Source organism: Schistocerca piceifrons, unplaced genomic scaffold (assembly GCF_021461385.2).
Source record: "Schistocerca piceifrons isolate TAMUIC-IGC-003096 unplaced genomic scaffold, iqSchPice1.1 HiC_scaffold_1395, whole genome shotgun sequence".
Classification (NCBI taxonomy): Eukaryota; Metazoa; Arthropoda; class Insecta; order Orthoptera; family Acrididae; genus Schistocerca; species Schistocerca piceifrons.
In genome coordinates, this window is record NW_025727230.1 from 12,501 (window position 1) to 17,500 (window position 5,000).

The 5,000-nt window shown below is 54.0% G+C and overlaps 1 non-coding gene across 1 annotated transcript in view; it reads right to left on the reverse strand.

Annotated features, from left to right (window-relative positions):
• Positions 1–1,360, reverse strand: part of LOC124733436 — a 1,909-nt gene extending 549 nt beyond the window's left edge. The window contains exon 1 of the ribosomal RNA XR_007008997.1: positions 1–1,360. This exon is cut by the window's left edge and continues 549 nt beyond it. This is a non-coding gene — a ribosomal RNA (small subunit ribosomal RNA).
• Positions 1,361–5,000: the final 3,640 nt, after the last annotated feature.

A 5,000-nucleotide genomic window follows, 5' to 3' on the forward strand; every position in this document is an offset into this window, starting at 1 on the left:
ACCGAATCAAGAAAGAGCTATCAATCTGTCAATCCTTCCGGTGTCCGGGCCTGGTGAGGTTTCCCGTGTTGAGTCAAATTAAGCCGCAGGCTCCACTCCTGGTGGTGCCCTTCCGTCAATTCCTTTAAGTTTCAGCTTTGCAACCATACTTCCCCCGGAACCCAAAAGCTTTGGTTTCCCGGAGGCTGCCCGCCGAGTCATCGGAGGAACTGCGGCGGATCGCTGGCTGGCATCGTTTATGGTTAGAACTAGGGCGGTATCTGATCGCCTTCGAACCTCTAACTTTCGTTCTTGATTAATGAAAACATACTTGGCAAATGCTTTCGCTTCTGTTCGTCTTGCGACGATCCAAGAATTTCACCTCTAACGTCGCAATACGAATGCCCCCGCCTGTCCCTATTAATCATTACCTCGGGTTCCGAAAACCAACAAAATAGAACCGAGGTCCTATTCCATTATTCCATGCACACAGTATTCAGGCGGGCTTGCCTGCTTTAAGCACTCTAATTTGTTCAAAGTAAACGTGCCGGCCCACCGAGACACTCAATAAAGAGCACCCTGGTAGGATTTCAACGGGGTCCGCCTCGGGACGCACGAGCACGCACGGGGCGGTCGCACGCCTTCGGCTCGCCCCACCGGCAGGACGTCCCACGATACATGCCAGTTAAACACCGACGGGCGGTGAACCAACAGCGTGGGACACAAATCCAACTACGAGCTTTTTAACCGCAACAACTTTAATATACGCTATTGGAGCTGGAATTACCGCGGCTGCTGGCACCAGACTTGCCCTCCAATAGATACTCGTTAAAGGATTTAAAGTGTACTCATTCCGATTACGGGGCCTCGGATGAGTCCCGTATCGTTATTTTTCGTCACTACCTCCCCGTGCCGGGAGTGGGTAATTTGCGCGCCTGCTGCCTTCCTTGGATGTGGTAGCCGTTTCTCAGGCTCCCTCTCCGGAATCGAACCCTGATTCCCCGTTACCCGTTACAACCATGGTAGGCGCAGAACCTACCATCGACAGTTGATAAGGCAGACATTTGAAAGATGCGTCGCCGGTACGAGGACCGTGCGATCAGCCCAAAGTTATTCAGAGTCACCAAGGCAAACGGACCGGACGAGCCGACCGATTGGTTTTGATCTAATAAAAGCGTCCCTTCCATCTCTGGTCGGGACTCTGTTTGCATGTATTAGCTCTAGAATTACCACAGTTATCCAAGTAACGTGGGTACGATCTAAGGAACCATAACTGATTTAATGAGCCATTCGCGGTTTCACCTTAATGCGGCTTGTACTGAGACATGCATGGCTTAATCTTTGAGACAAGCATATGACTACTGGCAGGATCAACCAGGGAGCTGCGTCAACTAGAGCTGAGCAGCCGGCCGCCCGGGAGTGTGTCCCGGGGGCCCGCGCGAACACGCAAGCGTCCGCTCAATCATTCTGCAAACAGGAGGAGGCTGAGCTCCCCTGCACAATACACCTCGAAACCCTCTCAGGTCCCGGCGGCGCGCAGCGCCGTCCCAAGTACTTGGTCGGGTTCGAGAGAGGCGCAATCGCCCGGAGTTAGGCGAGTAGACGCTTTCGGTGCGACCACCCGTGCTCCCAACTGAGCTTGCCGCTGCCGACAGAGGCCCGGGAGCGTGCTGTCGTGGCATTGCCGGCGGGAGACAACACGCGCCACCTACGGTGACCGGCAGCTCCAACGCCAGCGCCACAGAAGGACAAAAGCCCCACTTGGGTGCCGAAGCGAACTCTCCCAGCACAGCGCACACGCCAACACATCCGCACAGCTGCGATACAAACCACCAGCGAGAACCGCTGGGGCGACCGAGCAGCAGACGGCGTCGCGGCGCCGAGCGCCGGGCGGCGGCGCATCCTCAACGCACACAGTCCTCAATCGGACCAGCACACTGCAGATGTCCACCGCGCTTCGCACCGGGCCCGCGAGGACCTACTTTGGCCGCACGGCGCCGCGCGCAGGGTGCGCCGGCGCGCAGCTGCGACGCCTGCCGCGTCCGTCGGCCGGCGCGCCTGCCACTGGCCGCCCCCACCAGCCGGCTGTAGCGCGTGCGCCCACGCACCGCGCGGCCAGCACGCCGGGAGGCGCCCCCTCACCGGCCGGGGACGGTCCCACCCAGCCACCGCCGCGTATCGCTTCACACCCAGATGCCGTTCAGTTTCGTCGGCATGGTGGGTATCGCTGGAACAACCGGTTAGTACCTCAACCTATCGTCGCCATCACCGATTCACCCCTAGCGAGAACAACCGCACCACAACGGGTTACCATTTCTTCATTTGCGTAACTTCACCAGAAAACGTAGGCGTCCATCGCCATTTGCAACTTCAACCATTATTGCATGCCTGTGTCAGGTGTCACGCCACACTACGTCTGCCCACATACACGCAACAAAATGTGCACGCCTAGACAATACGTGGAAGGTGGCCCCCGTACGTATGCGATGTCCATTGCTCGAACGACTGTCAACCGGCTTCTGTAGCATGTCGCAGATATGGAACGCGCTGCACCATGCCATCACGGTGTGTGAGGAGAGACGACTAGGTCCGAATACATCAACAGACAGCTCATGCTGATCGCCATCCACGGCGTCCGTTCCTCCCACACGTCTCTATGGCGTACCACACTGCAATCCAGCTCTCATAGGGAGACGACACGTAGCTGCGTGCACAATATTTGCACTGTATGGTCCGCCGTTTTTGGGCGCAGTCGTTGTACGGTCACACATGTGCCACGATGTATCATTCAGTACATAAGGACGAATGTGCAGTACAGATTGTGGTTCACGCGTACGACATCAGCGGACAGTTGACACAGGCCGCACCACAACGTAGCCTGCGTACGTCGCATGCGAAGGGCATTGAACATGCAAACTTGTCACCAACCACCTTGCGAAGGCAGGGGGCAAGGTGGGGACGTGGGGAGAGGTGGGGGGGGGGGGGGGGCGGCATGTACGCCCTGCTGCCATCCACATTACAGTGTACAGCAGGAGCATGTGGAAAGTCAGCAAGACTTGCAAGGTGTTTAACATGAAGCGATACACAGGGGAGCGGGCAGTGCGAGTAGCGAACTATATTGCGAGGGTTGCGGGTGGGCAACACTACACTAATTGAACGAGTCGTATAACAATTACAGAGCAGGTTTAGGCGACAACGTGGGTTACGATAGGCGACAACGTGGGTTACGTTAGGGGACAACGTGGGTTACGTTAGGGGACAACGTGGGTTACGTTAGGGGACAACGTGGGTTACGTTAGGGGACAACGTGGGTTACGTTAGGGGACAACGTGGGTTACGTTAGGGGACAACGTGGGTTACGTTAGGGGACAACGTGGGTTAGGTTAAGGCACAACATGGGTTAGGTTAAGGCACAACATGGGTTAGGTTAAGGCACAACATGGGTTAGGTTAAGGCACAACATGGGTTAGGTTAAGGCACAACATGGGTTAGGTTACGGCACAACATGGGTTAGGTTAAGGCACAACATGGGTTAGGTTAAGGCACAACATGGGTTAGGTTAGGGGACAACATGGGTTAGGTTAGGGGACAACATGGGTTAGGTTAGGGGACAACATGGGTTAGGTTAAGGCACAACATGGGTTAGGTTAGGGGACAACATGGGTTAGGTTAAGGCACAACATGGGTTAGGTTAGGGGACAACATGGGTTAGGTTAGGGGACAACATGGGTTAGGTTAAGGCACAACATGGGTTAGGTTAAGGCACAACATGGGTTAGGTTAAGGCACAACATGGGTTAGGTTAGGGGACAACATGGGTTAGGTTAGGGGACAACTTGGGTTAGGTTAGGGGACAACATGGGTTAGGTTAAGGCACAACATGGGTTAGGTTAAGGCACAACATGGGTTAGGTTAGGGCACAACATGGGTTAGGTTAGGGCACAACATGGGTTAGGTTAGGGCACAACATGGGTTAGGTTAGGGGACAACATGGGTTAGGTTAGGGGACAACATGGGTTAGGTTAGGGGACAACATGGGTTAGGTTAGGGGACAACATGGGTTAGGTTAGGGGACAACATGGGTTAGGTTAGGGGACAACATGGGTTAGGTTAGGGGACAACATGGGTTAGGTTAGGGGACAACATGGGTTAGGTTAGGGGACAACATGGGTTAGGTTAGGGGACAACATGGGTTAGGTTAAGGCACAACATGGGTTAGGTTAAGGCACAACATGGGTTAGGTTAGGGGACAACATGGGTTAGGTTAGGGGACAACATGGGTTAGGTTAGGGGACAACATGGGTTAGGTTAAGGCACAACATGGGTTAGGTTAGGGGACAACATGGGTTAGGTTAAGGCACAACATGGGTTAGGTTAGGGGACAACATGGGTTAGGTTAGGGGACAACATGGGTTAGGTTAAGGCACAACATGGGTTAGGTTAAGGCACAACATGGGTTAGGTTAAGGCACAACATGGGTTAGGTTAGGGGACAACATGGGTTAGGTTAGGGGACAACTTGGGTTAGGTTAGGGGACAACATGGGTTAGGTTAAGGCACAACATGGGTTAGGTTAAGGCACAACATGGGTTAGGTTAGGGGACAACATGGGTTAGGTTAGGGGACAACATGGGTTAGGTTAAGGCACAACATGGGTTAGGTTAGGGGACAACATGGGTTAGGTTAAGGCACAACATGGGTTAGGTTAGGGGACAACATGGGTTAGGTTAGGGGACAACATGGGTTAGGTTAAGGCACAACATGGGTTAGGTTAAGGCACAACATGGGTTAGGTTAAGGGACAACATGGGTTAGGTTAGGGGACAACTTGGGTTAGGTTAGGGGACAACATGGGTTAGGTTAAGGCACAACATGGGTTAGGTTAAGGCACAACATGGGTTAGGTTAAGGTACAACATGGGTTAGGTTAAGGTACAACATGGGTTAGGTTAGGTTACACGTTGTTGTAAGGAAAGGTGTGGGGGGGGGGGGGGGGCGGGGCGGCAGGTTCGTTGATAGTGATTA